Source organism: Rhea pennata, chromosome 29 (genome assembly GCF_028389875.1).
Source record: "Rhea pennata isolate bPtePen1 chromosome 29, bPtePen1.pri, whole genome shotgun sequence".
Classification (NCBI taxonomy): Eukaryota; Metazoa; Chordata; class Aves; order Rheiformes; family Rheidae; genus Rhea; species Rhea pennata.
Window position 1 is genome coordinate 2201481 of NC_084691.1, and position 26269 is coordinate 2227749.

The 26269-nt window shown below is 48.8% G+C and overlaps 1 protein-coding gene across 8 annotated transcripts in view; it reads left to right on the top strand.

Annotated features, from left to right (window-relative positions):
- Positions 1 to 26269, top strand: part of HDAC7 (histone deacetylase 7) — a 120443-nt gene that overhangs the window by 58757 nt on the left and 35417 nt on the right. The window contains exon 1 of one of the 8 annotated variants that reach the window (XM_062597538.1): positions 9458 to 9615. The exons of the other annotated variants lie outside the window; for them this stretch is intronic. The gene's annotated coding sequence lies outside the window, so the exon portion shown is untranslated. Of the gene's footprint in view, positions 1 to 9457; positions 9616 to 26269 lie in introns of those variants that run through there. 8 annotated transcript variants of the gene reach the window in all.

Below are 26269 nucleotides of genomic sequence, written 5' to 3' on the forward strand. Positions count from 1 at the left end.
TCAACAAAACTTGAGCTCTTGGAGTGGTTCGGATGAGGTGTGGATGCATGGTGCTGCCTTGCCTGCCACCCCCCCCCCCCCCAAGCCTAGTCCTCCCAGCTTGTGTTCACCATTCGTCAGAGCTCATAAGAACAAGAAGCAGCTTTAGACATGTGACCACATCAGTGGCAAACTAATTGTAACTTCTTGCAATTTCCTTTTTTTCTTTTTTTTTTCCCTTTAACCCCCCCCCCTCCCTCCCTCCTCTTCAGAGAATGTGCCACAGAGCCTTTCAGTCTCCCTGCACCCTCTGATGAAGCCTCAGGGAGGATCAGCTCTGTGGCCAGTTAAAATGTTTTGCTTTTTGCAATGCTGGGAGCCATGACACTTTTGCAAGCTGGAGGTGTCAGTGAAGCTTTCCTCATGTCTTCGCTGATCTATAGTGTCAAATGCTGAGACTGGAGCCTGCCCTCCGAGTTTGTCTCATCCTGCATCTGAGACCAAGAGAAGGATGTGGTGGACTGGTGGCTTCTGTCCTGCAAGGCACTGAGGACATATCTGAGCTCTTGCTTTGTGTTCCTTACAGCAGGCCTGGGCTTGGGAGGTGAAGATAACTCTGTCCTTTGCAGCAGAGCCATGGTAAACCTATCTACTGACTTGATAACAAGAATTGGGGATTTGTTAATGCATGTCCTCTCCAAAATGTGAGAGTCTTAATACTTTGATTCCTCTGTATAAAACCTGCTAGCTCTCCTGGCTACTCCTGTGCTACTGTTTTGTAGCCCCAGTGGAGTGCGTTTAGTCTGAGTGCTGGCATTAGATTCATGGAAGGTAATGGTTGTCCATGTCTTCCCGTGCCTTGTCAGTGGTTTCCCTGGGGTATCCCAGACCTTGGCTCGCTCTAAAGCAGCAGTGGCCACAAACTCTTGGAATTCTTGGGGCTGCTGGGAGGTGCTTCTAAGATGAAGATGAGGTGCTGGGTGAGAAACAAAAGTTGGTCATAACGGTGGTGCTAGAATGTGGTTGCATTCTACCAGAAGCAGTTTCCTTCATTCCATGTAAGCTCTTTCCTTCAAATTCAGAAGGATAAATTGCATCCCTTTACTTGCTAGAGCTTGGAGAGACCTAGCTGTGCTTGCTCCCTTGGCCTAGAAGCCAGCCTAGACAGAGGATGCACACAGTGGTGTGTATTGGGTTGAAACAAATTACACAAAGGCTCTTTTCCACCTCAAAAACAAAATTTTGGAGAGTGTCTGCGGGAAGTTCTCCTGCAGCAGTATTTTACTTGAATTTGCAATGCACTGGCTGCTCATGTCCACGCAAGCATTTTTTTTTCACCCAGAGTTGAGGTGGGAAAAACACTCTGTGCACAATAAGCTTGGCTATAGGCTTCAGTGTATAGTTCATATGTCAGGCCTGATCTTTAGCAGGAGGCTCTTCCTCTGTGCTTCTTGCTTTTCTTCCCTTTGCAGAATCAGGGAGTCTCTTACTGTGGAAGTGAGAATACATTGGACCCAGCAATTTGGTGGGAGAGATGGTCCTGAAAGCTTTTTGGTGTTGAAGGCGTGGGAAAAGGGAGGTAAACATCACTATTGCAGGTGAGAAGACAAACTCCTGAGCTGAGCATCGCTTCCTCTCCTCTTCTGCTGGCTACTGAGGGCTACAAGAAGGTTTTGCTCTGACTCTGTGATGGCTGCAGTGAAGAGCTGCATCTGAACACGTGTAACGTGGAGAAGCAGAGCACAAATGTGGCACTGAGTGAGCGATGCTACAAAAGGGAAAGCCAGGGTTGGGGGAGGACATAGCAGTGCTGACCCTTCAAATAGAATTGCAACATGGTTCCTGTTCAAAACTGAATTTCTCAGCCTTTCTGATAGCTTCCTATGCAGTTAGGCTAATTCTGGAGCCCGTGTATCAGGCCTTGGCCAAGGCAATTTGATGCTAAACCCTTCAGATTCCCAGGGGACATTCCAAATTAGCTGTTTTAGAGCCTTCACAAGTCTGTATTAATTACCATTTAACTTCTGCCCCCCCCATGCCCATCGGGTCCACTTTAACAGTGTCCTCATGCAGGAATGAGCAAACAGGGCTTATACAACCCTTTCAAAGCTGGGACTAGAACCTGCTTTTCTAGTATGACAGACCAGGTCTCAGCCACTTTGCCTCTTTAAAGTGTACTCAAGGTGGATTTGGCTCGTCAGCCTATAACTATTTTTTTTAGCCCTTAGATGGGGCAAAAGTCTGCTGGATTTGCCCAAGCAGCTGATTGTGGAGCTGATGGAGGCTGTTTACATCCCTCTTCCTCGTCAAGTAGATGCTCCATAAAGAAAGCAGAAATAATTCACCTGGACTAAATCACGGATCTTGCCATCTTCAAGGCTCTGCTGTGGTAAACAGCTGCTTCCTAGAGTAGGTAAGTGGATGCTGGGCAGCGTGGTCCTGCCAAGCTCCAGTGTCCACAAATGACTAAATTCTGCCTGAAAAGTCAAAGTATTGAAAACATTATTTTTTGGTTTTGGCTTAGCCTCGTGGATTGCTGGGGTTGAGCCATCTTGGCTGCCTAGCAGAATAGCAGAGCCGCCCCTCTGGATTCTGGCTCGGGCTCTGCCCACCTTGCAGCTGACAGAGGAGGGTGGAGGAAGGCTGGTGAGGACGTGTCCCGGAGCAGACAAGGCCCTCTGTTTTTCGGAAGGGGTGGGGGGTGTTTTTGGTGGGCTGCCTCTACCCCAGCAGCGCTCGGAGCAGCGTTACAGCTCAAGATCAACTAACAGCACTCTTGCAAAAATTGTTGTGCCCACTGGCAATGTTGTGTTGGCAGAACAGCTGGAGGGCGGTGCTGTGGCTGCGAGCCCTCGCAGTTCATAAATAACTGTGGGGGTTGGAGAGCCAGCGTCTCGCAGAAGAGCTGTCTTGCCAGCCACTCTGCAAATGCAGCACCTTAGCTGCCTTTTCTGGCTTTTAAATCTGGCTTGTTGTCTGTCATGGGGGCCTGCGTGTGACTGGGGTTTCTGCTTGCCACCCTAATTCCTTTGCTCCTCTGACACTGTGTGTTGGGGTGGTCACCAGTCAATGTCTGCTCACAGGTTGACCTGGCTGTTTGGAAGTTGGCTCAGGGGGCATCATGGACCTTGCCTGAGCCCAAGTGGCTGATGTCTGAAGTGCTCTGCAGTCTGGTTTGTGCTTGCTGTGCTGCAGCTGTGACTTGGTCTTTTGTGCATACTCAGAGCTGCTGGGATACTGGGCACCCAGCGATCCGTGCAATTCTCCAGTCCTGAGATGAGTTTCATAGTGCCTCCTGAACCCTGCACTAGGCACATCACCCTATCACAGCTTGGCTGGTTGAAGCTGCCCTAAGTTCATAGGGAATGAATGGATATGAAATGGAGAAAGAATCAAATATTTGATGTGTTTTGGGCACTGGGAAGGAGTTTTGAGCATCTCAATGCTAATGATTTTCTGTGCATTCTAATGTTTGTTTAATGTACACAGCAGCAGGAGTCCAGGAAGCTGGAGAACAATCTCTTTAACAGCTTCATGTAACTAGGTATTTTGGCATATCCCTGGGAGCACAGATCATACAGCTGGAAACATCCGGTGTGTCTTAGGTCTGGGGAGCAGGTGCCTACGAACTCAGCAGTGCTGTACGTTACAGTGCTGAAATACCCCTGGCTCTGGGCCTTGGCCCAGGAGAGGCCGTTTCCCTCTGTGAGCGATGCAGCAGCTTAGCCAGAGTGACCTGCTCTGTCTGACTCTTTCTCTGATTTTGAATGCCTCATTCCAGGCTGTGATGGCCCAAGCAACGCAAAAGCGAATGCACATCGCTGTTCCCTGATCTGCTTCTGTTTCCTGTTCTGCTCTGTATGAGCTGCCCCACTTGCCGGACCCGACTCTTCTGAAAGACTCTGCGGTCTCTGAATGGAGATAAGACTAGAGTTTAAGGCAAAAATTGAGAGAATTTCCTGCTGCTGGAGGTGGAGCCGGCATAATGGTGATTTAGAGCTTCGACTTCAATCTGCACCTTCCTCATGCTCCCAGGCACAACTTGGCTGTGGAAGCTGACTTGATTCTTAGCTTATTCGGTTCTCCTAGCCTTGTGGCCACTGGCAGGGTCAGTGCCTAGCTAGGGTCTGTAGGAGGCTTGTGCGTATGGATTCCTGATTCCCTGGCTGTCTTTTGCATTCATGATTCCTAGGTATGAGGAGTTGCTGACATGCTGCATCCTCCTGCGGTAGGATGGGGCCTGGCAACTGAGACACCCCCTCTGCATGCCCAGGCTCAGTGGTGAGACGCTGGTATGTGAGATGTAAACTCAATACCAAAGTTTAGATTACAGCCCTGTGAAAAACATCAGCTCCCCTAAATGGAGCCCAGATGGTGGCGGAAGCTGTGCAAAGCACCGAAGCAGAGGGCCAGCAACGGAATTGCAGGAACCATGTGAGCAAAGGGACCGGGGCTGTGGGGGAGGAGGGAGAGAGGAAGGGAGACAGGATTACGGCTCATGTAGGCTGCAACACAGGCATTTAGCCACCGCTGTGTGCACCAAGGGTCAGTTCCTAAACCAGGCTGGTTAATCCACCTCTTCCCCTTAAAAACAACTTGAGATGACCAATGTCTCCTGAGTTGCATCACTGTAAATGCTGCATTTCCAAAGCTGAGGTTTCCCACAGCCCATGACAGCTAAACTTGTGGGCATAAGAGACCAGAACTCTTGGGCAAATTAGAGGAGACTGAGCAGATGTGAGGCAATGAATGTATAAACTGTGTTCACTTGGGAGCTCTGCCAGAAGAGTAGTTTCTCTGCTTCCTGGTTTTGGCAGGTTCAGAACTACTGAACCTAGGGACAGGGTCGAGTGTGTGTGTGTGTGTGGAACCTGGAGACAGAGCTGTGTCTTAGGTAAGCTGCGCTCTGACACTTGCCCAAGCAGCAAGACGACTGCATGGATGAGTGCAGTCTATGGGGAGGCTGACCATGACTCAATATCCTGGTTGTGAAAACAGCAAATGTCCCGGGGCATAGCTGGGAGCACTGTCTGGGAAACTCGTTGCAATCCTTCCCCTTGCTGTCCTGTGGGATCCTCAGCCAGAGCTGCCTCCTAGGCACTTCAGGAAGGTGTGGAGCAATTGAAGTGCCTGGTTGACTGGGGGTCCGCAAAGCATGTCTTGTAAGTCTAGACCCCCAGAAGCCAAAGAAAATGCTAGTACGTGCAAAGGAGATTGAGATGCAAGTCATGCTGTGATGATGTGAGAGCAGATTACTACTTCCCTTGCAAGCAGAACAGGTAATGGCCTCTGACTGCACCAAGGAGACCTCCTTTGTCTCCTGAGGACAGACCCAGTGCTGAGGATGTGCTGGGAGGATTGGAGCGCAGTCCCCTGCTCTGGAGGGTTGAACAGGTTAGCTGAACATTGGGAATGGCAGAGACAATTATTCTCCCTGTGAACTAGAGAGCAGGGGTAAGATGACTTAAGATGAGGCACCTATATAGAAATCAGGGCGCTTTCTGAGCTTATTTTGACAAGAAATTTTGGGAGATGCTAAGTACCTCCACACAGGATCAGCACCCTTCCATTATGACCCTGCTCTCTTCCCCTGCTTGATAAAACATTGATTTTTTTTTTCAGTGCAACATACTAATGTATGTGCATCTTTGTCTTGGCCTGTGTGATGCCCCAAGCTGAGGAGACTTTCTGGGTGTTGCCACAACAAAGCAGGGCACAGCAGTGCCACGGCTGCCCTGAGCAAGTCCGTACTTGAAGAACCGTATCTTAAATGGCAGCTTAAGTCATGGAGTTTCTCTGGGCTTTGGGGTCCAGAGGATGAGGTGTGGAGATATGGGGACTGCTTGGTCCCTAAGGTGTCTAATGCACGCTTCTGTGCCCTAGCAGAGGAAAGGACCTTGGGGTAGAGCTAAGGGAGAGAGCTGGAGAAATAGTAAGGAACGGGAGTCCTGCAGACACCAGCACCACTGGTGTCAGTGGGCAAACCTGGCTACACATAGCCAGGCAGCTGTGGACAACACTGATCCCAAGGGCTTGGAGTAGGTACACACATGCGGCGTTCACCTCAGAGAAAAGCCTGTGTCCCTTGAGATAACAATATATGCAGGAGAAACACACCCCTCCCCTTGGAGATAAGTTTGTGTGCAGACACAGCCCAAAGATAAACGCACAAGAAGGCAAACTTCCAAGTAATACACCTGTACGGACCCGGAGCACCTGCAAACACTCTCCGTGCAATTGTTGGCTTCCTCCCAGGGTGGCACAGCCTCCTTAGCGCTGGTCTGGGCACACCAGAGAGGCCATGGTTTTATCCTAGGCATTATTGAGAGCACACGTAGGATAGTGCTTGTGCCTCCAAAGTCTGGAGATTTATTGTCGTCTATGGATAGAGTTTGTTGGCTGCAACTTCCAAAGATGCCCAGGGCGGCTTAGACCACCAGAGTGCTATTGCCCCAGCATAGGGCCTGCTGCAGCCCTGGGGTAACCTGATTTCTGGTGGTGTCCTGGACTTCTCTGGTGTTTTTGAGGATTTGGGCCTGCTGTGAACTGAAGTCCTCTAGGATAAAGGATTCTGGAAATGTATTGTAGCTCATATGCTAAAGCATGTGGCTGGTGAAAGGAGAGTGTATGGATCCATGGGCACTGTGTGCCCCACTGTGTGCTGTGCTTCAGTTGCTTTGAATGGCCAGGATCTAGCGTTTTTGGAGGATGCTGACATCAGCTGTGAATTCAATTTTCAAATAGCTGATGACGTAGCTTCTGTACACAGCCTGGAGTCTTAAAAATTCCTTTAGCTCTTGGAACTTTGTTAAACTCCTTGCTTCTCAGAAAAGCTGTGAAATCAGGACACACTAAACTCTCGCTGGCATGGCCTGACCTTGAAGGGCATGCCTCATTGAGGACAGGGGAGGTTGCACATGTATTTCGGATGCCATGGTTTCAGTCTCTTGCCCTATAGGATTACATCTGTGTAAATTAATGCAGGGAGCTGAACTGTATGTCTTGGTCACAGTTTAGATTCAGTGGAAAGCAAGTCCACACAGCTGATGGAGCTGGAGTTGCTTTCTCAGAGCAATATATGGGTTTAACTCACTTAGCTGTAGGTGTTTGTGATGATGACATTTACATCTGAGCTTGAACCACATGTTACTGTGCTCTGTGCAAGCAGGAGGGCTGTTGGGGCAGACAAACCACACTATTTTAGGATGTCCACAACAGGATTATTCCTGGTGTCTCTGCAGCCAGCTCAGACATCTGCACTGAAATGTCGACTCTGGCAGATGAATCACAGCTGTAGCTGGTAAACTTGGAATCTTGTCCTGAAATCAGACTAGCGTTTTATTTTTCAAGGCTGACTGGGAAGTAGTTAGGATGCTGTCACGTAGATCCCAAATCGGATAAGGGGGACTGGGGAATTTTGGTGATGATCAGTTTTTGTGCCATAAGCTCAGAAGTGCTACAGAAACAACAGTCTCTGTAAGATAAGTAGCAAATGAATACTGAGGCTATGAAAAGCTAAGACTTGTTGCAAGTCACACTGTTTAGGACCAGTGGAGCTGATGGATAAACAGCTGGAGGATGTCACCCAACTATTTGGGTGCGTGACTTGTGAAATGCAGCAGCATAAGTGTAGCAGATATCCTGAAAGACAAGGTCATAGGTGATAGGAATCCATGTGTCAGTTCCTCTTTGCTTATCTCCAGTAAAGCTAAGTGTGCTCCACGGGCAGATTTGAGAGATGCTAAACAGTTGAAGGTAAAAGGCTCTCCTAAAAGAAACTCCTCATGCTAATTTTAGGGGTTCTTAAGATGTGCGTTGGCACTTCAGTTGCACCCTGTGGTTACTCTGATGAAAATAAATACCAACAGAGGGTTGTAACCAAGCAGGGGTTGGTTTTTCCGTGTCTCATCTGTCACCAAGAAGGCTTACTGTAAGACACCCTCAACTTGGGGGAGAGCAACAGCCTGAAGAACAGTGTACTGAAATGTAGGAGTTCTTCAGGGAGTCAGAGAGCTAGATATCAACTCGGTGCTTCTTTTTATCTTCCTGGGCCTTGTTTGTAAATAATGCAGCTGAATTATCTTCTTTGGAAAGATATCTTTTCATGTCATCTTTTAACTCTGATAATGCGAGTGGTGTCTACTGATGCATGCAAATCACTTTATTTTGTTGTTAGAGGACTCTCTTTCTACTAGGGAAATGAGCTTTCAGGGGGGCTTCCTCTCCCACATGAATTGTTCTCAAGAATAGGATTAATGCTTTGTGTCCTGTGGCAGAGGTCTGCTGGAGCCCTAGGAGCACTCAGTGGTCCTTCAGAGGGGACCCGTCTTTGGCCCATGCAGGTATTAAGCTAAAGATGTGTTTTGGAAGATGTGTCTGCACACTGCATTATATTGTCAGATGTGGAAAGAGAGAATACTGTACACTTTGAGCATACGCTGAGTTCTCATTTAATAAAAATATTGATACATTAGTGCTTCTTGGTCAGATACAGGCTAGGAGCTCTGTTCTGGTGCTCTATAGTTGCAAAATACTCCTAATGTGGATTCAACTTAGCAGTGAAGGTTTATCTAAAGCTTTTCTATTTTCAGTCCTCTGCCCTCTCTGCCTCCCTACATATGTGAAAGGCTTTATGCTTGTAACCGTTCTTGCTAGTAGGAGTTTATTAGTTACAGACCAACACCAGCCATACCCACAAGTAGCAAATGAGCTGTCAGGAGAAAGGTGGGGCTGGTCCCACTCAGGGAACGCCATGGTGGCTGTATTCTGAGTCTTCAAGAATAACTGCATGGGGTTGAAAGGTCAAAGTCTACATTTCTTGAATGATGCCATTGATAGGCCATCAAGTAGGAGTAAGGAGGTGCTATCACTTTTGTAGTCATAAATCTAAGTGGCCTTAATATTGTGAACAGCACCGTAATAAACGCTTCAGACAGAACAGTGACTCATTGGATAAGACAGAGCTACAAAAATGTAGAACCTACTTTGCATGGCGATGGTGATGAAACTCAGGCTGGGTTTCTCAGCAATGAAGACTCCTGGTATATCCACTCCTTTGAGTGATGGACTGAAATAATAACGTAGCTGGAGGCAGAGGCTAGCTTGCAGTTTGTGTGTGCTCTGTCCATCTTAAGGGAACAACCCTAGCAATGCCACATCCAATCTCCTCTCCTGTCAAATCACAGCAAAATGGAGTCCTTCGTGACATGTCTGACATCTCACTCCTTCTCTATCCAAAGTTCTACAAATCTTATTTGCAGTTCTTGTCTATTTTATTGGCTGCCTTTTTTGTTTGTATTTTGAGGTGTGGATTTGTAATGACAAATCCTTGGAAGCTCTGTCAAGATCAGGGAATTGGAAGCATGATGTGTTTTTTTGGGGGGGGGGAGGGGATCTTGCTGTCAGGGTTGGATGTCTTGCTGGGTCTAGCTTAGTCATGAGTAACTGTTGGTTGGGTGGAGGTTTGCGGGTCTGTGTTCTGCAGGAGCCCAGACTGGATGATAGCCTGCGACAGTGATGGGAACACGTGATAGCACTTGACTGCTTTGCTGCTGGAGAGGTTGGGATGCTGGAATGAAGAGGTCGTTTCACACCATGCCGACGTGTCTGAGACAATTTGCCAAGCGAGCGAAGAAGGTGATGGGTGTGTCTGAGAAGAAGCTTGGGAGGGGTGCAGGGTGTAGGATGGGGTACTGGCACATCTGGACATGGGACAGAGATACTTGCAGAAGGATTTGTGGGCTAGGCTTGGTTTGAGCTTGGGTGTGTGTGCACTCTATCTGCGCTGATCTGCATGTCCTCCCTTGTGCCTTCTTATCTTCTGGCTTGGTGGGGAGGCTTCTCCATGTTGCCTCCTAGAGGAGAAGAGCCTTGCAAAATCACACAACTTTTTCCCCTCTACCTGTGCCACTTTCATGTTCATCACTTCTCAGCAGTTCTTGGGCATTCCTGAACTTGGGAATGAGAGATGAGACTGAGCTAGAGCTCACTCATCTACTAGTCTGATGTTTCCAGGATGGTAACCCAATTTAGGAGAGTGTTTTTCAGTTATGTGCTGTTGGTTTCTTTTCCTAAGTGCTTAGCATTGCCACAATAGATCTCCTAGTCAGAGAGAGAGAGAGAGAGAGAGAGAGAGAGAGAGAGGATTGTCCCAAATAAAGATCTAGGAGCAGGCTTTGAGGTGAGCGGAACATGCTTCATTATAAAAGCTGATGATTTTATTTTGTCAGAATACCTAAAGTAATGGTAGAAAGGCTGTAACTAACCTGGGTTTGGGGCAAGGGCTTGGTCGCAGATAAATATTTTCTTGTAGATCTGTGTTTTAAGAAGGCATTTGACACGCTTATCCTCAGGAGTCTTAATTGAAGAGTGCATTGAAATTGCCTTGGATGGAAGTTTGATGTGGGAAGCAGGAGACCTTAAGAGTAGTGACTAGCATGGCATGTACAATCTGGAGCAGATACTGATATCTTTGTGAGAAATGGCATTTTCAGCTCTTCTGCCTCTAGTACTAATTAAGAAGGGGTCTTAGGAAACTTACGGCAGTGAACAGAAATCCAGACCCAGCAGTTTGGCCTCTCATACGTTGGCATTGTGGCTGTCTTAGGTTTAAAAGCAAAAACAAAAAACAAAACAAAACAAAAAAAAAAGCACTACAAGGCCAAAGCTGAGAGAAGTAGGTATTGAGAGGTGAAGAAAGAAATGAAGATGGGATCTGAACAGGGCATGGTATAAAAAGTCTGTAGAGCAGTGTCTTGCACTGAATTTGGGGCTAGGTTCAGTGGATTTAGGCCTGGAATGAGCTGGGGGGATGCAGGAAAAGTTTGTGCAGTTCATGGCTTTGTGTGCCTTAGTATTTCACTGCTGAACAGGATGTTGAGAAACTGCTGTATTCCTGATGCATCCATTCCTGGGACAGACTTAGGTCTGGCAGGGCTTTACTGAAGAAGGAGGCCAAACAGCTGGGAGAGGAGGTGAGAATAGCAGAAATTAGATTTGAAGGAGCTGATTTATCTGGGAAGATTTTTTTAAAAAAAGCCTTTTTTTTTTTCCTATCTGAGATCATGGTCTCCATCTAGATTGTGTGAGACAGGCTGTGCTTGCTCATCGTTAGTTCCAGTTCCCTGCTGCTTGCTGTAGGACAGTCTCCTGCTGCACCTTTGCCAAATCAGGAATTGCTCCATATCTGTCTGCAACAGATATCAGGGTCAGTAAAAGCAGCCCTAGAGCCAGTCCCTTCTTCCCTTTTGGGTGCCTGCTAATCCACATGTGCAGGCTCGCAGGAACCAAGCAATCTGGTTGCTCCCCGAGCCTTTCCCTAAGCTCTCCAGCTTGCAGTTTTTTCTCTAGCAGCAGCCACATGCCCTTTCCACAGCCCACACAGTTTTTCTTCGTTGCAGGAGACCTAGCAGCAGGATATTGGAGGAGACTTCCCTGCCAGGACTCTCAGGGTAGATAGACTGGCTCTTCTTCCCTTATCACCTCAAGCTTTAGGAGCAGGAAAGCTGCTGCCCAGCTGCTGAGATGAGGAAGGGCTTTTTTTTGGTTTGGCAGCAAAGGGAATATGACAGTTCAGGAGCTGATGGTTGCAGAGGGACCACCTAAGAGAGCAGAGCTCTGCAGGAAATGGAATTGAGCAAAGAAATGGCAAACTGATGTTGAAACTCTAGAAAGGGATAGTCTTTGCTGCAGAGGAAGAAAAATGGAAGCGTAGGAATGACCTGCCACTAGATGGAGCGAATGGTCTTAAGGGGATTTATCTTCAGCTTCTGGCAAGTTCGGTCCACGACCTTCACTGTGGAAATAATTTCCTTCTTCCTTAAACTGTTAGGTTTCACTTTGGAGAACTGGAGCTGAAGAAGCACGTGGGCCAGGCTTTGGGGAGGGAGTCAGATGCCTTGGAGTTTAGAGTTTGCTCTCTGTGTCATTACCCCTTTGGCAGCAGAGTCACTGCTTTAGTAGTCAGCATTTCCTCTGGCATTTCCAAGGTGTGCACTATGTGATAGGAGTGTCCACCCATCCACCCATCTTATGTCGAGCAGCAGAGTCACCTTCAGGTCTTGCAGGAACTGAAGCTGACTCCAGAGCTCTCAGATTCTGTGTCCTTCAGCAAATGTAGAGTTCAGGGGACTTTTCTTTTGACTGGTGATCCTTGAGGGAGCAGGCTCACATGCATGAGTACGGCATATGCAAGGATCACACAGTAAAGGGACATCTGTCTGCCCTTGATGAAGGGAGCAGCGGAGCTAGTCTTCCTGGAGCCTAGAGTTTGGGCAGTGGCCTTCTGGAAAGTCACCTGTACAAGATCTGCAGAACCTTGAGGTTTGCTTGGAGTCACTGTAAGGGCCTGTGGAAGAGCTGGACACTGGGTGGGATCCCAGAGCCGCAGTGTTGGCTCTGTTCGCCTCAGTGCAAGGCCGATGACCTGCAGCAGGGGCCTCCCCTCCCATTCCCTCCTGTTTTCTGGCCCCTCGCTGTTGGCAGCAGAGGTTGTGGATCACAACAAGAATGACGCACTGCCACGAAAGGAGGACTGACTTACAAAAGTCTCGGGTTGCCTCTCTCCAGTCCCAGTTTGGAGCATAAGGAATCCCTGCAGCAGCACCTCCCCAGTGACGCAAGCGCCTGCACCGCAGCACTGTCTGGGTGAGATGCAGCTCTTTTCCCACCACCCGCGCACCAAGGGAGGGATGAGCTAGAGCGACAAAAATGTGCTCTTCCACTTGGGTAACTGCTCCCAGTTTGAGATGAAAACATTTGTTCCTGAAATTGGAGTCATTCCTAGGATTGCAACACCCAGGCTGTGTTTCCAATTAATCTGCTGAAGTCGTCATGCGTTTCCAAGTGCATTGGCTCAGCAGAGAGAAATCTGGCATTGAATTTGCACTGAAATGCCAGCTGAGATGCGCATGGTATTAAATGAGGAGAAAACGTCCCCAGCGCATCAGCCCACTGGCACCTGGCACTGTTCATAGGATGCCCAGATCGCCAAGGGGCACAGTGTAGCTCTGGTAGGACTGGGAGAGGGATATGGCAGAGGGTAGAACAGCCTCCTCCTGGAAATGAAAAGGCTTGAAATAGTTGTAGAATTACAGCCATTTTTTTTTCTGCTGCTTTCCTTCTGTTTCTGGGTGTGTGTTTTGTTTTGGGGAGAAGGGGAGGGACAGGGGTGAAGTGAGTTATGCTTAGTCTATTTGCTGCATCCACATGAGTGTATTTACAGCCTTGCTGCCTTAGTGGTGATAAGTGGGAAAAGTTTGCTGTGCATTGGGATTAGGGAAGGTGATGCGGCCTCTTAACCGCAGACATCATCAGCCTCCTCCCAGGCGTTCTTGTAGGGGTGTTCCTGCTCCTCAAGAATCAGGAGAAGACTTGAAGCTGGAGGGTGCTCCGTTTGGAAGTTTGGCAATGCCTCCTGCACCATGCATGGGTCGGCATCTGGGTGAGCAGGCAGCCTGGGTTTGTGCAGTGCAATGGGCCGAGTGCTGGCTCACAGCTTTGGCTGGTGCTTCTTGCTTGCGGAGTCCAGAGTTGATGGCCTGGAGAGCTGGCTTGGCATAAGTCGCTGCGAAGGGAGGCAGAGAAACCAGGCCTCCTGAGTCATCTCCATGCAGCAGTGTTCAATTTGGCAGACCCTTTCATCTGAAGAGTGGGTTTTGGGGAGCTGCAGCATGGTAGGATGCAGCACGACTCTGCTGCCGTCCCAGCTCCATCTGCTCTGTTACTTCAGGCTGGTTGCCAAAGGCACATCTTGGAGGTGCCATCTCACTATCCCCTTGAAACCGCAGTCTGATCCTTTGAGTTTTACGTCCCTGTGTAGAGAGGCTGAGCTCAGCAGCAGTGCTGGGTCCTGATAGTGTGTCTCCATGTTAGACAACTCTCGAGGGAGCTACTGGCAACAGACATCCCCTTGCTGATCGTTTTTTCTCTCCTAGGGCTAGCTTTACAGAGGCCAGGGTTCTAGCCTGGTGTTGGAAGTGACCTGACACATTCCTTTCATCTCCCATGTGATTTTCTGAGAAGTGAAATTGGATCTAAAATCTGGTCCCAGCTGGGTGGGAGCAGTCTGGTGCGTTAGCACAAACACTCATGGAAAGGCCGAGCTTGCGTAGAAATCTTCCCTTTCCAGGAATGAGGTTCTGCCTGAGGTCCCCCTCCCTCCTGAGTCAGCAGGGATGATGGACGGGACCAGGGAAGGGGGAACGGGGAACTTCGGGCTCGGCTGATGTCCCACCACTGAGGTCACCAGTGACTTTTCCATTCAGGGGTTCATAAGGAACATGCAGTCTGCTTTTACCTTTTGGAAACCAGAGTCAGCATGTTGCAGTGAACAGCATGCTGTCTGCAGAGCCCGACTGCCTCTTGCACCCAGGCCTGCAAAGCCCCTTTCCCTAGGGTGATACCCACTTTCATACAGTCCTGCTTCATCTAGAGCTGGAAAGTGTTAAGTGAGGATGGTGACAAGTCCACTCCCAAGTTGGATCGCGCTTGCTTTCCCATCTGCGAGGGCAGCACCAGGGCAGTATGTTCTTCTGTGGGAGTGTCGTGCGAGCCTGTGCACCCTTCTCGGAGGCCAGAGCAGGAAGGCTCCATCTGCGCCAGATGCGTAAAAGCCTGAAACCGCCTGGAGAGGAGAGGAGCAGGGAGGCAAATTTACTGCTGGTGTTTAATGTTGCTGTGCGTCAGTGTAACGAATATACTTAAGGCTATTGCACTAACTTCTCAAGTTATTTGCTCTCAAATAAAGCTTTCTGATGTGTTTATATTGTGCTGGTTGGTCTCTATTGCATACCCTTTTAGCAGTGACAATGTGATCTTTCTATATGTTGTTTGCTGGACAATAATACTGATGCTTTCTATTTTTAACATGTCATCAGGGCAAAAATACACTTGGAAACCTTCAGTGAGCTGAGCAGCTCTGTTCCTAGCACTGCCTGCAGCAGCCAGCGTTCAGAAGTCATGCTAGCAGCTTAGCAAGCTGTCTTTGCTTTAAATCGGGCTTTTCAGGAGGTAAATGGAGGTTAGTGCAGCCTGATACAGGAGTGAACAAGGGCGTAGAGCCCATCACCACATCTGCAGAGCCCATCACAGAGCCTGTTTTCCTTCTCCTGCTCCAATGGGCTCAGCAGAGCCCCTGCTCTGGGGTCACAGGGCTGTGTGGAGGTGAAGAGGGAGCAATTTGTCATTGCCCTCCCTTTTCTTTCCTCTTTCTTTCTCTAGACTACGATCCCACTTGGCCACAGCAGTAGCGGGGAGAGACGGAGCGTTTGTGGGTCTGGCTGTGGTCAGGCTTGTGTTGTTGACTCCTATGATACTTGTTTGTGGGGTGCCTCTCCTGAAATCCCTGCTCAGGCATTCAGATTTCAAATGAATTGAAGTCTTTTTCTTTTAAAAAGCAGTAAGTTTGTCACCCGCCTTGGTCATAAAGAAAGGCTGGAAGTCGTAACCTTTGGAGTCCTCGGGAATGGAAGATGAATAACAAAACTGGCTTAAGATTATAATTCCCAAGTTTGGGGGCTGATTCATAACTTTACTGGCCCAGGCACGTCCTTTTGCCACCTTTGTCTCCTTGAATTGCTGTCAGCAGTTGTCCTCCAGCAGGACAAGTTTGTGTTGGTACAAGGTTTTCCAGCTGTAGCCTGGTTGCCTGGTGCATGTGTCAGGACGTCGGACACATGCATCTCTCGTATGGAGGAGTAAGTGGGAGTGTAGAGTGGAACTTGATCCCTGAGGGACTTTGTTTCACTGTCCGGGCTGATTCCGAGGAAAGTGTCTTCTGCAGGTCATGGTTTTCCCTGCTGTGGAAAGTCTCCCTTGGCCTGAGGAGCGGAGCCACTGACTTGGATTATATGACAGACAAAAAGACTCCGTTACCAGGCTGTGGTCCAGAGACCATGCCAGAGACCATGACTGAAGGTGACCTGATGTTCTACAGGACTGAAGGATCAGAGATCACTTTTCACAGTAGTTGCTGGCTGCCAGTAAATGTTGGATTAAATCAGAGAACCAGCCATGACACATGGGGATCCCAGGTGAAGATGGAGTCCCTGTAACTCTGACCACCTCTCCTGGATGGGGTGGGAGGCTGCACTTAAGGCTGATCTGATGGGGAGGCACAGCTTCCTCCTGTCCTTAAACTGCACAAAAGATGCTACCTGCAGTTGTAAATGGATGAGGAAGGGAACTGCAAGGTGGAGAGGATGACAGGATGTACCTGTTGCCATCAGGTTTGTCCTTGGGGAGAACCCCATGCTTTGCAGTCCAGCTGCAGGGACAGTGTGTGCAGCTGCACTAGGCTCAGCCAGTAGCTGGGACAATGGCAGGAAGCTGTGAGCCCTGAGCAGCAAGGAGCTGCTCACCAGCCACCGGCTTCTCCTGAATCCGAGGCTGTCTCTGCCCCTGCCCCTCCCTTACTATTTCCATCGCATTGTCCGGCGGAGAGGAAGGATGTTTCCAGCCTTCTTCCTTTTTGCCTCAAAGGGACGTGGGGTGGGCGGAGAGGGGAGGAGAGAGGACTTTTCTAGCTGGCAGTTGTGCAATAGGCACAATTGCTGCTCTTCGAAGTGCCGTTCCACTCCTCCCAGGTCAAGGGGCTGATATATCTTGGCTTGAAAGACCATTGAGGCCTCCCCCTCCTCTGCACAATAGATGCACAGAGACGAGCGGCCAAGACTTGGCAACATCTCATCCTTACGTCCCCACTGGGAACCAGCGATACCAATCGCGTGCTCTGCGTGAGAGCATTAGCCATGTAGGGCCTCCATGCGAGAGGTGGCTCAGATTCCCAGCAAAGGAGCTGCTTCTACAAGAAGCTTGACTTTCAACGGAGACGCAGATGTGGCCACTGCCGTGGCAATCATGGTGTTCTGCAGTGCTGGGGGTGACGCTACTGCTTGTGTCACAGCAGTAGGGTGAGACTGTTGTGATGTTGGAGACTCTCAATGTAAGGCATTTAGAGAAGAAAAAGCGTGATCCTAATATTATAAGCCTTCTTTGCTCAATGTCACGGTGGGGAAGTGCATGTGGAGGTGTCATAATGGGGTTGCAGGGAGTGGTAAGATCATCCATGAACGGTCCATAACCCTTCAGTGAAAGCTGTATGCAGTTGCTTCTGCAACTATTAAAGGAGGTGTGCAGTGAGGAAAGAAAGTGGACATGACATACTATTACTTTATGATGGAGAAATATGGCCTCAAAAGAGGGCTGTGTTTTGTTAGGGGGGAATATTTAACAAAATTGGCTTCAGTTCTTCATCTTGTGCTCACAACATTTATGGTTAGAGAAATGCTGTAAAATCTTCTCTGCCTTTGTGCACCTCTCTGGCTGTTGTAGTCATGCAAAACAAAGGCTCCGTGCTGTGCTGGAGAAGGCTAGGCTCCCACATGCTAGGAAGTGAAAGCAGACTTAATTAAGATGGAAAATGATCTTTGCTTGCTGTGGCTAAATCCCTTTAACGCCAGTAAACCCCAAACACTTGGAGCAAAGATCTTCGTCAAAGCCTCACCGCACCTCTCCTTTCGTTTAGAGGTTGAGAAATCACCCATGACACATTTCTGAGGGTTTGACTGTATGGGAGAGTTTTACCAGTTCTACCAGGGTAGTTACTGCTTCCTTGTACCAGCCAAACTAGGAGAAGACCATCTCCTACTGGAGCATCTGTGCTTGCTTGTAACTGCACAGGGATAGCTGGAAGAGCCCAAATTCAAATCTCATGTGTTCTTGAGCCTGTCCTGGGACAGGTGAAGGTAGGACTTAAATGTGCCTGCTACTTTTTACATGGGAGAGCAGAAAGCTTTCAAGATCCTCTTCGGCTTTTTCTTTTTCCCTGTCCAGAAGTGAGTCAGTGCCCAGCTCTGCTGTTCTGTCTTCCTTGAGCAAACTCTTCTGTGAATGGTACTCATTACATGCCGCTCTTAGAGAGGCCCTCAACAGCCCTTCCTAGAGCTGCTGAGTGTTTCTGACAAAGCCCAGGGTCAGGACTAGCCCATGCAACCTAATAGAAATTTCAGGAGCTTCCAGATTTTGCTGATGACAGGAGGTGTTCGGCAGTGCCAGGGCAATGGAGCAATTACTTGGCAGCAGTCAGAGCCAGCTCTTAGCATTAGCAAAAAATGTGAATGATCTCCAGATTTGTGGAAAGGCTGTTCATCCCTGGTGGTCTGGGTAATACCACGCCTCTGTGTCCTCAGCAGTTTTAAGCCTTATCGACTTCTTGGCCCCACAAGTCCCACTGCATGTGTTGGTGCTGGGCACCCCTGCTGTGGGATATCCAAGGAAGGAAAGGTTGCATGGAAGCAGAAGGAGATGCAGAATTCAGCTGTCCTCTTCCTGCTCCATGCTTCTCATATACGGATGCTCTGACCGTGGAGAATGCAACAGCATAGTGATTTTAAAGCTGGTTTCAAGAAAAATGATGGTGGAAAAGCTGATGCAATAAAACATCACTTTAAGCCAAGGCATCAATTTTCCCCTTTGCAAAAGGTGAACAAGCCAGGACATAAGCTTCCTTATGGTCTATCTTACCAGCAGAGCATGTTTCCCTTTGCAAGGCAGAGATGTTCCTGGGTCTGACTACCAGCTTCTTCCACTGCGATTGCAGCCAGCAGCGTGGATGTGTGCAAGGAAAGTGCATTGGGGTGGGCACATGGGTGAGTGCCAGGTGCTAGCATCTGCACCTCGGAGCCGGCGTCTCCACTACATGGAGGCTTTTGCTTCTCTGACAAAGGCTTTGGCATTTCCACCTGCTGCTGTGTGGGGCCTGGGTGCCAGCCACCTGCCTTAGCCCACGCAAAACCTCCCTGTTTATTTATTCCGTCTAAAAGCAATAGCCCTAAAAGTCGGGGCGGGGGGAGAGGGGGGAATACCCGCTCTGGTGTAATTGCATTTAATGAGTCTGATGGGGCTCCTTGCCAGTGGATCAAAAGGGCTTTTGCCAAGGTTGGGAATTGCCCGTGAGAACTGCAAGGGTGTGGTGTGTGCGCAAGCAGGAGCGCTGGCCGCGCCTGGCTTTGCAATCGCTGGGAGAAGATCTGAAACCTTCCGCCACCGTTCGCCGCACTCACTTGTTGGCATCGGCCAGGTCCACGTTACAGGGCTCAGCCGCGTGGGCGAGTTAACTCCCAAGGGCTCACAGATGATACCTATGGGCTGGCAACCCAAATCAATCAGAAATAACCACTGCTGGCATTACAGGAGGCCCTTTAAAATGAATTCATGGTAGAAATGGCTTGAGCATCCTTTCTTCTGGAGCTGGGTTCAACTGAGCTCTGAGCACCCAACAAGGAGCTGTTGTTTGTTTGATATGAAATGAGTTTGGGGAACTTGGCTGGTGATGTGGCTTTGCTAAATTGGAAGCAGACCTGATCCTGGGTGATGCTGAGACCTCAAATCCCAGTCCACTCAGCGGGTTGGATTCAGGGTCTGGGCTTAACCTATGCCGCTAGATTGGGTTCATCAGTGGCTTTTTTCCATTATTTTGGGGTTTTCTGCTTCCTGCCCTTTAGCAGCTCAGCAGCAGGGTTCACCCTGCTTTCTGGGTTAAACTACCTGAGCCTCTGCAGTGTTGCTACATGAGTTGAGCGCACACACCCTACCGCACCCTCCATACCCGCGAGGCACTTTGGCTGCCTCGGGACACCATCATTCTGCAGCAGTCAGCTAGAAACTGATGCGTGCGCAACTCTGGGCGTCCTCCTGTGACGTTCCTCCTTGCTGAGGACTACTTGCTCTTGCTTTCCCTCGGTGCTGGCAGGTTCCAGCTGCGTGTAGGACACTTGGTAGCAGCTTCTACAGTATTGTCACAAGCAGGAGGTAAACCCAGAGCGAGAGTTTTTCTTTGAAGTAATACTCTTGCCCGAGCTCTCTTGTAGAGTTGGAAGTGGGAGGCAGGACATCTCGTTGTATTTCTTCCACTCTAGTCCTCACACAATGCCAGAAATCCTGCCCTTTTTGCTCTAATGATTTGACTGTGCCACTTAGTGGGGCTTTTCCAGCCCTCATGGCATTCCTCAGCTTAAACATCTCATTATAAGAGGGGAGAGGTGTGGGCAGGAGCTGTCTGCGACAGTTGCCCACCTGCATTCAGGCTCTTGTTCTTGGCTCTACCTGTGGCTTTTGCCTTCTGACAAGGAGCTTTTCAGTTTTGCTGATAAAAATGAAAATAGGAGAAATGAGCCTGAGTGGCAGGAGGCCTGCTGACCTGTGAAAACTGTTGCTGACAGTGGGGTGGTCAGTGCTTGATGCTCTACCCTGCTTTCTGGAGCCAAATGGACCTCTTCATAGCACCTCACCTATCTCCTTGCCTGCACCAGCGCAGATCCCAGACTTATCCTTGGTGCATCTGTCAAAGCAATGTCCCTATGGCAAGGCAGAAGGGCTTTTTGGATCCAGGGGCATTCCAGCCTCCTCTGTATTGATCCCTGGATTTGATCCCTGCATCTTGCCCAGCTGCACAGATACAAACTTTGGACCAAAGAACGTGTTATCCCAGCTCTGTTTTAAGGACGCAGATATGGGAGACACTGCAAGACAGACCCACAGCAAAGGATACCAGAAATGTATTTGTGCAGGAAATTGAAAATGTTGTGGCTTCCTTCCTCTACCATAAATAGCTCTTGCCCTAAAACTGAAGTCTGCGCTCAGGGTGTTAGTAATGTTCAGTACTAGCTAGGAGGGATGCTGAAATGTTGTGTATGCTGTCCACCTGCCTTTGGGATTGAAAGGATCCGGTCCCTGGAAATGGGGAGAAGGAAAGATGCATGGTAAACAGTAGATGCACTTGTGAGATGTGGGATGCACTAAGCTGTATGAAGCACAAGCCTTGTGCATGCCTCCAGGTTTTGAGACAGAAGTCAGTGCTCCAGGGAGGTGCAGCTTCACAGCCTAATGTTTCTCCAGAGTGCACAAGCTGTCCTGGACAAATCTGCTCAGCAGGGACCACTGCATGCCTTCAGATGATCTCAGAGGGAAAAAAAATGAAGTTTCCCAGACTAGATGCACTCGTTTGGGAGAAGGCAAGGCAGCACCACTATGCACTGCATAGATGGGACAAAGAAGGCTTGAGATGGGGGGCTGCCGTGGTGCCTATTTACAGCATGCAGCAGGAGACCAGCAACACCTCACAGGAGCAGTTTCATAGGCTTCACTGAAGCTGCTAATTCATTGCTTCTCAGTAGCTCCAGGTCGATGCAAAGCCTCCAGAGCGTTAGGGGACAAGTGAGCATGCAGTGGTATAGGCACCAGTGGGCTTTGTCCAAGAGTATGAGCTTTGGGAAGGCAACCCTGTCCATGATTACATGGTGCAGAGCCCTTCTGAAAGTCTTCTTAAACTTGTGATGATTGGCACTGGAGCAAAGCATGGGTAAACTGTAGCTGCACCCCTGCTGATCACAACATTGTTGACCAAGGCAGCTTTGGTGGCTGTAGAAAGGAAGAGAAAAATCCTTTCTACAGAGTTGGAAATTGCCTTGGTAGCTTTTTGCAGAGGGGAAAACAAGGCCTAAAGCAGAGGTCCAGATCTAGGTAGCTGGTGGTGCTAATGTATGACAAGATATAGGGGGACCATGTGAATTTGTTAATGTTTTTTGAAGGAAACTGAAGTGTTACTGAAAATATCCTTCTGCCACCAATATACTAACACTTAATGCCAGCTTATGAGAGAATGTAGCTCTAGTCCCTCCCCACTAAGCACTCTGTAGAGCTGCAAGGAGAAGTGGTTTGTGCCTCTCTTTCTTTGGGATGCATCTTATTCAGCTGGGGCTGGCCCTGCTTCTCCTACCTCTTTATTTTCTGCTGTCCTCTGCATTGTGTTGTGCCCAAGTTATTTTTATTATTTTCACTACCAGATCTGCCTTCCAGCCCAGCCTTGGCCCTCAGCCAGTGTTTGCCAAAGGAATTTCCTCCTCTACAGTGTGCGGAAAGGCTCCTATTAAAGGGCAGGTCCTCTTGAGCAGTCACTCACTGAAAGTGGCTATTGTGGGAGTCTGGGGCTTTTGTCTCAGCAATTCCAGATCAAGTAAGACACCACTTCTGAGCCCTGGGCTCTTCCTTGGGGGCTTATGAGTCAAGCTGGGCTCTTTCTGTATTGCACACAGCAATTAAAACAAAAGAAATCATAGACTGAGCTATACTGCTGTTGGCAGCAACCCCTGCACAGCAGTGACCCTTCACAGGCATCATGAGGTGATGCAGGTTCCAGTTTGGGAGGTTTAAGCAAAGGAGTTCGAGCCACTGCACAGTGGCAGGAGGCTGTGCATGCAAAGTGCTCTGTGCTGCAGTGGTTGTGGAGGTGGGATGCTCCAGACAACTATTTTGTGCATGCAGGGGAACAGTGGCAGCAGGAATCTCCTGAAGCAGCACCCAGAGGGACCGTGGGCAGTGGCATGATGTGGGGCAGAGGTGCTGACGAGCCCATTAACATGCTATCCAAACCGGTTGGGAACCTTCTCCTCCACTTATGCAAATTGCCTGGTAATTGAGGAGAGGTTCCTATAATCCTTTGATCTCTCTTTTGCTTCCCTTGGCACTGAGGCTGCATCCTCTTGTGCTGATGTAATCAAACCCAGTGCTGGAACACAAAGCATCCTGCGTGAAGAGGGTGCACACGCTCTTCCCAGGAGCTGTTGGCTGCATGTGTGGAGCTGCTTTCAGCTCTGGCTCTGTTTGCTTCTACCTGCTTAAAGAATATAGGTCCAGAGGAGCTTATCTGCCAATGACTGGTGCCAAAGCTTCTATCTAAAAACCATCTGCTATAGCTGTTGAAAGGGAGATGATATTGAGGCCCTAGACTGGACTGCAGCATCTTGCTGGAGCCCAAAGCAGCCTGGTCCGAGAAGGAAAATGGCACTGCAAGAAAGAAAATGGCACAGCTAGAGGACACCGGGCTGCCTAAGGTGGAGCAGGAGAACTTGCTTGCACGGAGCTACCACTTTTCATCTCCATTCATCTTTGCCTCTGGGCTGTGGCAATATTTAGGATCTCGGGAAGATCTGGGAGGAGCCACAAACTCCTGCTTGTTTTCCAGCTGCATGCAGACAGTGTCTGCATGTAAGTGTGCACAAGGAGAGGAGATGGGCTGTGGAGATGCCTCGCAAGTTGTGTAGCAGTCCTCAACTAAATGCGTTTGCAGGGCTTGTGCAGGAAGAGTGGTGGAGCACTGCATCATCCCGCTAGGGAGAAAGGCTTCTGATTAACACTAGGAGGAACTTACTTGCGTCCCAATTGTGGGATGCTAGATGGTAGGATGCGCTGAGAATATACTGACCCTCCTGCTTGTGCTGGTGGTGGCTTCTGAGCCATGTGTAGCGCAGTGCCACTGATTGGGGAATAGCTGGAAGACATCTGTCTGGGCTGTGAAACCACGTGAAGGTGGGCAGAGGGGATCAAACAGGGAGTTTGAAGGCTGGGTAGGGTACAGTATGAGGGATATTTCTCTTCTGTGTTCTTTGAGGCCAAGGGCTTTTCCTGATTCTTGGAGGTTTATGTTAGCAGAAGCTGCCTACACTGTTCTGGGGAATACAAGGCGCCACCAGGCAACCTTGGCGTTCCTTCAACGAAGCATTTTGATCACAAATTTCCTTTGGCTTGAGAGGAAATGAAGGTGGTTGAGAGGTTTCCTGGGGATACCTTGCACTCCTCCACACAGCATCCTCCCCTGAGAGCCTTACGGCTATTTGGGATGGGGTTTATGGCTGGTGGGGGTGGGAGGAGTGCAACTGCTAGCAGGAAATGACTGCCAGAGGTTTCCAGCTGAGCCAGACCAGCGGCAGAGAAGGAGCCTGCCTGCTGTCTCATGTCCACGCTGCGGTTGCAGGAGATGAATTCCTCAGTCCCACCTTGCAGCTCATCCTGTCCTGCACTGCCCCACGGTCACCACAGTTTGAGGCTATGCTCAAATTGAATGATGTGGGGACTTGGTCCTTCTGCAATGGTAAAAATGCTAGTAAAAATACCACTTATTTACTTTTTTTTTTTTTTGGCAGACCCAAACAACACACACATGTACGTGCATGTGCATGTGTGTGTAGGCAAGACTGATAGTGCCATACATAGGCTGGGACACAGGAATGCCTTACGCTGGCATTATAAGCAGCTATTTTGTGAAACCACAACTGCTGTGTTGTCTGCCTGTGACATGATTCAATCCAGCTTGTGCCCAGCTCTTTCCATGGCTTAATACCTATGCGTCCCTGCAACCAAACAATCCTAAATTTATATTTCAATCTCTACAATGCAGTTTTCCTTTGCAGTTTTTTTTCCAAGCTGATCTGCCTCTGCATGTATGTGGTAGGATGCTTTGAAAGCTTTAAAAGTTCCTTCCTGGGATAGAGACAGCATCCAGGGAGCTGAGCCCCGTACCTTCACCTGGCCTGTCTGCAAGCTGCTCCAGCTCCTCCGGGAAGCTGTACATTAACATCAAGGAAGTTGCTTGGCAGTTTAAGTACTGCCTTCAGTGAAGTCTTGGTCTGGTATTAAGACTCTGAGCTTTAGGGTAGTTTTGTGCGGTGCAGGGTTACTTTGGGATCCTCTCGACCAGTTTTGCCCTGCAGGCAAAACACTTTTGAGGCTGATCTGAACATGTGAAGCTTAGAGCGCTTTGAAAACCAAACTTTAAGCAGACACCAAACGCACCTGTGAGGTTCTGCTTGCCCAGCCAACTTCATTCACAGGGCAGCCTGCCCAGGGCCTGTGCACAGACCTAAGCAAGTGAGGCATCTCCATGTTTAAGGAGAGCATCCGTATTTCCAGCAGATGTAGCTGTACCTCTTCCATGCTTAAGCAGCAAGGATGAACAAGTCCTGGAGGGTTTGTAACACATATTCTGCCAGTGAAGTCATACACTCTGCTCTAGAAGGATGCTCCTGTTATGCATAGAGCGGTCCCGTGTCTCTGGTGAGCTTGGATGGGGAACACCTATACTGGCAAGCGGATTAAGCCTAAGGTGTAGAGCAGACTGAGAAGCTATGGGGTCTTCTGCATTGCCTGTGTGAAAGGGGAGTCCCAGATCCAATAATATTGTCATGTGGACTTATTCTGATGTACTGGGGATGAGAGAAAAGGTCCCTGGTCAAGACTTAAGATGGTAACTGAGTTAGTGATACACAGCTTAGATGTTATCAAGATCTCCAACCGTTGTCCCAGCATCTGTTCCTCAAGAGTGTGGCATTTTGTCAGCCTGGAGAGCTGATTACCATTGCCTGCAGAACATGGGCTTAGTCCTGCTCCTTCTTGTACATCAGATCTGCTCCTGCTTGGTGCAAGCGTATCACTGATGGCCATGCAGGCATTTGCAAAGATGCTGTTGCAATAGACTGTTGGGACTATTCAAGGAAAGAAACCTACTGTGGCTGTCAGGATGTAGGGGCACCCTGGATCCTGCCTAGCTCAGGGAAATAAGAGATATGACTTCTGTATCCTTCCAGCATCTCCCAGCTCACTCCAGGAGTCTGCTGGGATCTCTGCTTTGTAATTTGGTATAAAGAGCAGCATGACCCTGAGCATTTCAGTAAAGGAGACCAGTGGTGTGTCAGAACCTCTTTGGGAGCATTACTAAAGTGGCAGAGCCTGATGCAAAGCTTTTTTTTGGCCATCCCTGCAGCGCTAGCTGCCTTCACCACACCAAGAGATTCTGGGTCCCAGAGTTATATGTTTCAAAATCTTAACTGCGCACATTTGTGGAGAGAAAATTCCAAGGAAGGCTATTAAATGTCTGACTCAAAGGTCATGAGCCACAAATAACCAGCAAGGGTAATTGGAGGAAGTATCTCTCCAGGCTTGCCTTGATCTGCTCTTTTCCCTGGGCCTGGTGCGAAGCTTATTTGCAGAGTTTCTTCTGATCTATGTGCTTGAAAAATCTAAATTGAATACTTCATTCATAAGAGAATAAATGTATTCTGGGTGGTTTCAGGTATACTGGCTATAGTCCTGCTTCATCACTTTGAAGAAAGGGTTTTATAATAACACATGTGACTTTGCCAAACTTTAATCATTGGGTGCCTCAATTTCTTTCTTTTTTTTTTTTTTTTTTTTTTGATAGCTTTCTAAAAAAAAAGAAAAATAGGCTTTTTGCAAGAATTAAACTAAAAAATGTGGTTTTAGCCTTGCAGAAAAACCTCCTTGGGGCATTTCGTAAAGATGCATCACTCTCTTCTCATTTTGTAGCAGGAATTTGATGTCTGGTAGGGAGGAGTGAGATCCACCCACATCTGGCCAATTCATGGAGCCCTTGAAACTCCTAGTTAACATGCTCAATAAAGAGTTATCAGCGTTTGGCAACCGAGCGCTCCAAACATTA